Raw genomic sequence first — 10,742 nt, forward strand, 5'->3', positions numbered from 1 at the left:
CTGCTGTGGTTTTACTCCTCCGCGGACTCCTTCCCTGTGTCGCTGCTCCGTTTCTGATTTTTTTGAGGAATAAATTAGATGGCTTCGAATGTAGCTGCAGCTGAAGTTTGGGGGCAGAGCGGCGGGGGCGCGCGATCCGCGCGGCTGGAGCTCCCGGAGTATCTGGAGAGTAGCGCGTCCGAGCCGGGCTAGTGGCTCCGCCGCGGCGCCCCTCCTCCGCCTCCTCCTCCTCCCGCGCCGCCGCCTCCCTCCCCGGGTCCTCCTCCTCCTCCGCTCCCTCCCTCCTCCTCCCTCTCCCTCCCTCTTCCCTCCCCAGCCGGCTTCTCCGGACTCCTCCGGGCCGCCCGAGGAGAGGAGGCGGCAGTGTGACTCCCAGCGAAACCCGGGAGAAATTCCTCCAGGATTACGCCCGGATTGGCAGCTCCGGGGACCAGTGGCCACAGGCGGCTCCGCGCCGCGGCTGCGCTGGGTCCGCTCGTCCTCAGTCCAAGCTTCAGCGCTCTGCTACGCCTTCATTCTCTGGCTTCTTTCTCCCCTAGTCTCTCCCCCCTTTTCCTCTCTCCTCCTGCGTATTCCTTCTTCTCTATTTCCTTTTCACTTGCACTTTTCTGGAAGAAAGATCGGTGAAAAACGAGATATGTATTTATTAATAGCTTTTCTGCCTGCGAGAATTGGACTATCGGTAAGAAACTGCTTTGGGGGCGGGAGTGGGGGGGGATGGGAACCACGAAGTTTACAGATGCCTGCAAGCAGTGTGAAGTGTTTCTAAGTCTCCAGTTAATGAAAATTGTATTTAAAAGAGAAGACAGTCAATGTAGTAAACGTATATTGAGTATTTCCCATTCTCCCTAACCACCCTCCCCCCAAAAAGGAAGTGGAGGAATACTCCCATAAATTAAAAATGCAACACTTTCAAAGCTTATAATTTCAACTAAAGACTTAAATACCATTTTGCCTCACAGAGTTTAAGCCCCTAAGGTATTTTATAGGTTCCATTTCAGCACAGAAATAGGAAGCTACAAATAGGGCAATTTGATGAGAGTTGGATGGAGACCTTGAATAATTACCGATTTAAGAGAACTTTAAAGAAAAGAGAGAAAGTAATTTCTAGTTTGCAAAAAAAAAAAAAAAGTGTTATTTCCTGAATGGAAGTAATCGATCTGAAATATTTTGTTGTGAAGTCTTTTTTTTTTTTTTTCAATTCTGGGTCTATAGTACACTATACAACATGGCAAATGCATAGTTCCTTCCTATTTCTAGCATTATGTTTCCCTCTGACTTCTGAAGTGAATGAATTATGGAGCCATTCTGCTCCTAGAATGCCTGCTCTAGGAAACCAGGGAACTTTCTGTCTTGTTCACTACTGTATTCTCATTCCTACTTCATAAAATACACAATATATATTTCTTGGATAAACTTTGATCTAAAACTGTGAAAGTATCTGCCTGCAGTGCAGGAGACACAAGAAATGCAGGAGAAGATCCCTTGGAAGAGGAAATGGCAACCCACTCCAATATTCTTGCCTGAAACATCCCATGGACAGAGGAGCCTGGCGGCTACAGTCCAAAGGGTCACAAAGAGTCAGACACCGCTGAGCACGCACAGATACTAGACCGTGAAAAATTTTGAACTTGGGATAAATTAGACTCATACTCTAAGTGAGAAATTACAATGTCTTAGTAACCTTTCAGGAAGAAATCTCAGAGAAAGAAATTCAGAGAGCCAGAGGAAACGTTAAGAGAACTGAGTCTGAGATGTCCACTTCTTTGGTTTAAAAGTCCCAACTACCAGGCTCCCAACAGGCAAATCTAAGGTGTTGGCAGCCAAGAGGTAATTTGGAAAAATGGAAGAGTAGACAGAAAAGAAAAATATCAGGAGACTGGGAGTTGTAACATCAGATGTTTCTGATTCCACAGAAACTGAGCTGGTACCTGTAGATCGATGTGGGTCTGGGTCTTGCTTGGTTCTGGGGAGAATGAACTATGACGGTGTTTTTAAGATGGATTCTTTGTGGTTTGAACACGGATGAACGTGGCCATTCCTACTAATGCAGGGCTGCCAGTCCACGGGCCACTGTCATCCTATAACCTGGATGAAAATATTCTTAGCTCCCCTCACCAATACCCTGTATCCCATCCCCTCCCACCCCCACTCCCACCACTCCCCACAGAAAAGGGTCTGGCTAAACATGCAGAGTCAGCAGCTTCCAAGTAGGGAGACTCAAACCCCAGTCTCTGGGTTTCAGAACCTGTGGGTTCCGTAGAATTCATCCATGGGTTGAAGAATTTCTTGAGATGGAGAGACTTCTGAAATGAGTTTCCAAAGGACAATGAACAATACAAAAGAAATGTCATCTCTATTCCCAAAAGAGACCCAGTCTGCTCTCCAGACTTTGGGCAAGGCCACTCCCCCCATCTCCCCAACAGTTAAGTGAAGTTGCTCAATCGTGTCCGACTCTTTGCGACCCCATGGACTGTAGCCTACTAGGCTCCTCTGTCCATGGGACTTTCCAGTCAATAGTCCTGGAGTGGAGTGCCATTTCCTTCTCCAGGGGATCCTCCGGACCCAGGGATTGAACCCAGGTCTCCCGCATTGTAGACAGATGCTTTTACCATCTGAACCACCAACAGTTAAGAACCCATCAAATAAACTAGAATTTTAGTGAAAGGGAAAAAAGCACTTCTCGACTGGCTGTCACAGCTATTGATGTTTATTGGGTCATCCACCTAATGAGCATGGAGACTGCTCTCTGTTTCAGCTTAGGCAGACTGGTAGAAATGAATTAGCAGATGCATCTGTGAAAGGAATGCATCTATGCAACTGATGACATACCCCAAATCTCTTGGTATTTTTGAGACTCTCAGTGACTTGGTATTTTTTTAATAAATCGTCTGTAGGAGAATTTATGTAATAAGGAGATGGTACTGTTTTATGGTTTTTCCAGTAGTCATGTATGGATGTGAGAGTTGGACCATAAAGAAGGCTGAGCACCGAAGAATTGAGGCCTTCAAATTGTGGTGCTGGAGAAGACTCTTGAGAGTCCCTTGGACTGCAAGGAGATCAAACCAGTCAATCCTAAAGGAAGTCAACCCTGAACATTCATTGGAAGGACTAATGCTGAAGCTCCAATACTTTGGCTCCCTGATGCAAAGAACTGACTTATTAGAAAAGATCCTGATGCTGGGAAAGATTGAGGGCAAAAGGAGAAGGGGGCAGCAGAGGATGAGATGGTTGGATGGCATCACCGACACAATGGACATGAATTTGAGTAAACTCCAGAAGATAGTGCAGGACAGGGAAGCCTGGCATGCTGCAGTCCATGGAGTTGCAAAGAGTTGGACACAACGTAGTGACTGAATGGTAACAACTATTTTGAGAGTCACATAATACCAGGTGTATGATAACAAATATTCAAGACTTGGTGCTTAGGTGCATGAACAGGGGTGGCCAAAAGGATAATCTGACCGTGGGAAAATCACAGACTGTGAAAACACTTACACAAGAGCTGGCTACAAAAAAATTAGCCCTGCTGAGTGGGAGTGGGGTTGTCCCCATTGTTAGACACATGTCTAAACTTGAAAATGGTGGAGACATGTGTCTTAGTTTATTTGAGCTGCTTTAAGAAAAATGTCATAGACTAGGAGGCTTATAAACAACAAAAATTTATTTCTCACAGTTCTGCAGGCTGGAAGTCCACAATCAAGGTGCTGGCAGCTGCAGTGTCTGGTGAGAAGAGGCTTCCTGGTTTAGAGACAGTTGTCTTTTCACTGCGTCCTCATGTAGTAGCAGAGGTGCAAGATTCTCTAGAGCCTCTAAGGGTGCAAGTCCTATCCATGTGAGCTATGCTCTCATTACCCAAGCACCTCCCCAAAAGCCCCACTACCTAGTACCATCACCTTGGAGATAAGGATTTCTTGGAAAGTGAAATTTGCTCAGTCCAACTCTTTGCGACCCCATGGACTGTAGCTTCCGGGCATCTCAGTCCATGGAATTTTCCAGGCAAGAATACTGGAGTGGGTAGCCATTCCCTTCTCCAGGGGATTTTCCCGACCCAAGGATTGAACACGGGTCTCTTGCATTGCAGGCAAATTCTTTGCCGTCTGAGCCGTCGGGGAACCACATGTGGGACACGCTCACTCAATCTATGAGTTTGACTATCGCTACAGATAGTCACCTATCTGTGCTTTTACCTATTTGAAATATTTTTAAACTGATAACGGACTAAAATTCAGTAGAATCTGGTGGACTGTATCAAATACAGTACGTCTAGCTTGCGACTAGAGCCAGAGGCTCCTCTCTAACCTATGTTTTCAAGTCCTTATTTCAGGACTGTGCTTTGAGGGGCACAGCAAATACAATAGCAGAACCAATCACTTTTCGAACAGCTTCACTGATTGCTAAAAATAAATGCCCTTTCTCAAGAATCTCGAAAGAAAATATAGCAAATGAACAGAATGTAGAGACTAAGGTTCAGAAACATAAAAAATAAAAATGAGAACCTATTTTGTATCTGTGTATCCTATGATTACTGTGGAAGGGCAGGTGTTATGTTCCAGGGGGAACTGTCAGAGCAGGAAACTGCAGAGGAAAAAAAATGCTACCTGGTTGTTCTTCCACTCAGCATCCCCTGGAATGTTCCCAAGACTCTGGGTTAGAAATCCATTTAGTAGCATCAGCTCTGACTAAATTCACTCAGAAGAAAATAGAACCTGAGACTATGATGAAATCTAGCCAGCCAGATCAGAGAAGGCAATGGCACCCCACTCCAGTACTCTTGCCTGGAAAATCTCATGGATGGAGGAGCCTGGTGGGCTGCAGTCCATGGGGTCACTAAGAGTCAGACAGGACTGAACGACTTCACTTTCACTTTTCACTTTCATGCATTGGAGAAGGAAATAACAACCCACTCCAGTGTTCTTGCCTGGAGAATCCCAGGGACGGGGGAGCCTGGTGGGCTGTTGTCTCCGGGGTCGCACAGAGTCGGACATGACTGAAGCGACTTAGCAGCAGCAGCAGCAGCAGCAGCCATCCAGCCAGACATTTTCAGTGCTAATAATGGCAAGTGAGTGGAGGCCATGATGAATATCCACAGGCCATTCAAAACAATCTATTCTTAGCCTCAGTCTTCACACTGTTCTCCCTGTTCACCTCTGTCAAGCCTTTGCCAGGGATGTTGACTGATTTGAGTTTCATAATTTGAGTCTGTGCTAATGTTGAACAAGATGGTCTCATTTTGGGCACCAGGACACAGGCAGGAAAGTCAAAATCGTAGAGTACATAAATTATCCCCTGAATAACACAGAAGGCAAAACACTCTTTTTGGCGTCCCTAACCTTGGAAGGAAAGTTATGACCAATCTAGATAGCATATTGAAAAACAGAGACATTACTTTGCCGACAAAGGTCCGTCTAGTCAAGGCTATGGTTTTTCCAGTGGTCATGTATGGATGTGAGAGTTGGACTGTGAAGAAAGCTGAGCGCAGAAGAATTGATGCTTTTGTGGTGTTGGAGAAGACTCTTGAGGGTCCCTTGGACTGCAAGGAGATCCAACCAGTCCATTCTAAAGGAGATCAGCCCTGGGATTTCTTTGGAAGGAATGATGCTAAAGCTGAAACTCCAATACTTTGGCCACCTCATGCGAAGAGTTGACTCATTGGAAAAGACTTTGATGCTGGGAGGGATTGGGGGCAGGAGGAGAAGGGGACGACAGAGGATGAGATGGCTGGATGGCATCACTGACTCGATGGACGTGAGTCTGAGTGAACTGCGGGAGTTGGTGATGGACAGGGAGGCCTGGCGTGCTGTGGTTCGTGGGGTTGCAAAGAGTCGGACACAACTGAGCGACTGAACTGAACTGAACTGAACAGAATGGCATGGTTCTTGAAAGACTGGCAAAACTTGGCATCCTTTCGTTTGACGAATATACGTGGGTCACCACCTGCACACGCCCGGTCCTTGTGCGGTAGGCACATGAGTTTTCTCAAAATATGTTACAGTAACACATTTTAAACTGAAAGTTGTCCTAAAGTCACAAGTCTATGACTAAGGTCCATGTCAAATTTCACCCTAAAATCACATATGAAAATTTAAAGAAAACATTATTTATAAATATATCATTCTTGGGCATCAAGCAACATTTTCCTAAGAGCTATATATGTGAAATTAGAAAGTTTCCATAAAGGTATCTTCAAATTATTTGCACTGCACTTGTATTCCAGTTGGACAGGAATATCTAATCTTAGTTGATCTGATGTGAAATGGTATTCCTCTTGTTACTACTGTCTGCATAGACTATTACTTTAATGGCAGCAAGCCCTACCGCCCCACTGCCCCCACTATTCTTAGAGATCCATCTTCTCCAAGACCCTGGAGGGGAACCCTACATACTGTATACTAAAAAGCCCACATCCCCTTGCTCACAATTACGCAGACCACGGCTGGATGTTAGGGGAGGCAATTTATTAGTGGGCCAGATTCACCCTTCAAATCATTTAAACTAGGGAACTCAATTGTACAGTGACCTGGGAGTTATCCAGAACCGGTAAGGGTTCTTGTGTCCTGAAACAGAAGGGGCTGATCTGCAGTAGAAAGAATAAAGCAGGTGAACAGAGAGGAGAGAATCAGAGAACATACGACTCCAGAATAATGCAAGATTCCTGATTTTTTTCCAGTTCCTTTTCTAGCCTCTTTTTGAGATCCAAACCAACTCGATTCCTTTGGGATCTACAAAATACTCTGGTAAAGTCAAGTCTTTAAGGTAAAGTCCTCATTTTTCCTTAGCTAGTTTTAGAGGTTTTCTGTTCCTGGTAAACAAATGATCTCAGACCAAGACAGAGCTGAAAATGAGGTAGAGTTTTGACTATGTTTCCTTCACTTGGAATAGAATAGAATCCTTGCCATTTACTGCTTTATACACATATGAGTAAAGAACAGCTTCCGTGAAGACAGCCTACCATAAAAGTTATTTAGATTTCCAGAAAAAAAATTAGGTAAAAGGTATTTACATCATTGAATTATGTTGAGGAAAATATTTTCCCCAACTCAGTAGAGTTAGGTATCTTAAATATTCTAAAAGAATAGAATACATATATATTTATTTGAATAGAATAGTATTAATATTGGGACCACCTGCAGGCTAATACTGGCAATTGCTTCATTGAACATATTTCTAAAAGGTCTAGATGGCAGAGTGCACAAACATCCAGGTGTGAAACGTTACCAAATTCTTTCAGGTAGTGAAATGTGAAACAGGCAGTATGGTCACGCCTGGGTGAGCTGGTAACTCACTCAATACACTCAGGTGACAGAATCTTGCATTTTATACCTGCTGTTAGTGCACTTCAGTGGATAATAGCTCAGGGTTTGGCAACACAGAGACTGGAGTTTGACTCATAATTCCACCCTTTATTGTGCTTTAAGAGGGCTTGGCACCCAACAGCCCATTGACCCTAAGTCTCAGTTTCCTCATCTATAGATTGGAAATAGTAAGGTTAATGTGTGCAATCTGTGAGCTCATGCATCAGAGCAGTTATTGAGTTATTTTGTACATAGTCAATTTCCAATAAATGCCCTTGTCATTATTAGTGTTTCCTCTGTCTGAAGTAACCTATCTGTTCTCTCAGTTCTCTGGCTAATCCCTACTTGACCGTTCAGTGTCAGTTTAGAAGTGTCCTCACTGGCAAACATTTGAAGGCCTACTGTGTGTCACAACACCTCCTCCAGGTAGCCTTCCCTGATCCCCCTCAACTGAATAAAGAGACCTTTAAGACAGTTAATTCTCACCTATTAATTATAACCTAGGATAAAATATTTGGATATTAATAAAATTTGCTCATATAAATATGTTCTGTTGTGTCTAAAAGTACAAAAAAAAAAAAAAAAATAGCATCAGTAAGGGCATAGTAAACAAGAGAACCCAGCATTCTACCTTTAGAAAAATGTGCACCATAACAAATTTAAATCTACATAAAAACCTAGAGAGGGAGTGTAAAAGTCTAAAATTGTAAATTCTAAAGGAGAAGTAAAGAGAACTGAATTGTTAAACAAAAAACCCTCAGATCAGATCAGAGATCAAATCAGTCGCTCAGTCGTGTCCAACTCTTTGCAACCCCATGAATCAAAGCACGCCAGGCCTCCCGGTCCATCACCAATTCCTGGAGTTCACTCAGACTCACGTCCATCGAGTCAGTGATGCCATCTAGCCATCTCATCCTCTGTCATCCCCTTCTCCTCCTGCCCCCAATCTCTCCCAGCATCAGAGTCTTTTCCAATGAGTCAACTCTTCGCATGAGGTGGCCAAAGTACTGGAGTTTCAGCTTTAGCATCATTCCTTCCAACAAATCCCAGGGCTTATCTCCTTCAGAATGGACTGGTTGGATCTCCTTGCAGTCTAAGGGACTCTCAAGAGTCTTCTCCAACACCACAGTGCAAAAGCATCAGTTCTTTGGCGCTCAGCCTTCTTCACAGTCCAACTTTCACATCCATACATGACCACAGGAAAAACCATAGCCTTGACTAGACGAACCTTTGTTGGCAAAGTAATGTCTCTGCTTTTGAATATGCTATCTAGGTTGGTCATAACTTTCCTTCCAAGGAGTAAGCGTCTTTTAATTTCATGGCTGCAGTCACCATCTGTAGTGATTTTGGAGCCCAGAAAAATAAAGTCTGACACTGTTTCCACAAAGTGGAAGTGATGGGACCGGATGCCATGATCTTCGTTTTCTGAATATTGAGCTTTAAGCCAACTTTTTCACTCTCCACTTTCACTTTCATCAAGAGGCTTTCTAGTTCCTCTTCAGTTTCTGCCATAAGGGTGGTGTCATCTGCATATCTGAGGTTATTGATATTTCTCCCGGCAATCTTGATTCCAGCTTGTGTTTCTTCCAGTCCAGCGTTTCTCATGATGTACTCTGCATATAAGTTAAATAAACAGGATGGCAATATACAGCCTTGACGAGCTCCTTTTCCTATTTGGAACCAGTCTGTTGTTCCATGTCCAGTTCTAACTCTTGCTTCCTGACCTGCATACAGATTTCTCAAGAGGCAGATCAGGTGGTCTGGTATTCCCATCTCTTTCAGAATTTTCCACAGTTTATTGTGATCCACACAGTCAAAGGCTTTGGCATAGTCAATAAAGCAGAAATAGATGTTTTTCTGGAACTCTCTTGCTTTTTCCATGAACCAGCAGATGTTGGAAATTTGATCTCTGGTTCCTCTGCCTTTTCTAAAACCAGCTTGCACATCAGGAAGTTCATGGTTCACATATTGCTGAAGCCTGGCCTGGAGAATTTTGAGCATTACTTTACTAGCGTGTGAGATGAGTACAATTGTGCGGCAGTTTAAGCATTCTTTGGCATTGCCTTTCTTTGGGATTGGAATGAAAACTGACCTTTTCCAGTCCTGTGGCCACTGCTGAGTTTTCCAAATTTGCTGGCGTATTGAGTGCAGCACTTTCACAGCATCATCTTTCAGGATTTGGAATAGCTCAACTGGAATTCCATCACCTCCACTAGCTTTGTTCGTAGTGATGCTTTCTAAGGCCCACTTGACTTCACATTCCAGAATGTCTGGCTCTATGTGAGTGATCACAGCATCGTGATTATCTGGGTCATGAAGATCTCTTTTGTACAGTTCTTCTGTGTATTCTTGCCATCTCTTCTTAATATCTTCTGCTTCTGTTAGGTCCATACCATTTCTGTCCTTTATCGAGCTCATCTTTGCATGAAATGTTCCTTTGGTATCTCTGATTTTCTTGAAGAGATCCCTAGTTTTTCCCATTCTGTTGTTTTCCTCTATTTCTTTGCATTGATCACTGAAGAAGGCTTTCTTATCTCTTCTTGCTATTCTTTGGAACTGTCACTCTTTTGAATTCAGATAGAAATAAGGAAAATGTTTCTGGGAAGGAAGAAATACACTGTATAATAACGTCAAAATTCATTATGTCTAATGTTTGCTCTTTTTTTTTTTTTTTGTAGCTGTTAGCAATGCCCCCATCACAAAGGAAGAGAAGATATCTGCAGATTTCACTCCAGTGGTGCACTGTGAAAGCAGCTCTTCCCACCTGCTCACTCACCACACCCCAACACCAACAGCCCAAGGTGACTTATGTGAACAGCCCAGTCTGAATGTCTTCCTTTCCCTCCCAACTCGTGTAACACTATATAGAAACAGACACAAATGCATCACACACACGTGAGTTTTTCGGTTAATTTTGTTCTTACTTGTTTTGCAAAAAAGATCACATTAAACACCTCATTTATCTTGTAGAAATTCCTCCAAGTCACTTGACAGAACTTTCACTCATTTTTTTAAATGGCTGCATATTTCCTTTGGTATGGGTACTTCACACTTGATGTAGTCATTTCCCCGCAATAAGGCATTCAATCTGTTTCCAGTGGTTTCCTAAAAACAATCTTACAGGAAATACCATTTATATATTTCCTTAATTCATGATGATTTTCTTTCTGGAGGCTAGATTCCTAAGAGTGGGACTGTTGGGTTGGAAAGTATAAATATTTTTAATTTTATGAGATGGTGTTTGACAGTTTCACAACAGAAAGCTTTCACATTTCCGCCAGGGATGTTTGAGAGCATTCTTCTTTCTCCACGTTGCAGCCAGCAATAGATGTTAACTTTCTTCTTGGCCATTTAATAAGTGTGAAATGGCAGTTCATTGCTAGTGTTATGTGCATTCTCCTGAGTACTGGTACTTTAGGGCATCTTTTTTTTTTAAGGTTTTGGTTT

At 43.3% G+C, this 10,742-nt stretch overlaps 1 long non-coding RNA gene across 6 annotated transcripts in view; it reads left to right on the plus strand.

The window, feature by feature from the left end:
- The first annotated feature begins 191 nt into the window (after positions 1-191).
- LOC139186963 (uncharacterized) overlaps positions 192-10,742 on the plus strand; it is a 39,985-nt gene continuing 29,434 nt past the window's right edge. The window contains exons 1-3 of one of the 6 annotated variants that reach the window (XR_011570660.1): positions 192-682; positions 2,945-3,360; positions 9,974-10,190. This is a non-coding gene — a long non-coding RNA (uncharacterized lncRNA). Of the gene's footprint in view, positions 683-2,944; positions 6,757-9,973; positions 10,191-10,742 lie in introns of all 6 variants that reach the window. The other 5 variants (XR_011570661.1, XR_011570656.1, XR_011570658.1 and 2 more) reach the window with 5 other exon arrangements.

Source organism: Bos indicus, chromosome 14 (assembly GCF_029378745.1).
Source record: "Bos indicus isolate NIAB-ARS_2022 breed Sahiwal x Tharparkar chromosome 14, NIAB-ARS_B.indTharparkar_mat_pri_1.0, whole genome shotgun sequence".
NCBI lineage: Eukaryota > Metazoa > Chordata > Mammalia > Artiodactyla > Bovidae > Bos > Bos indicus.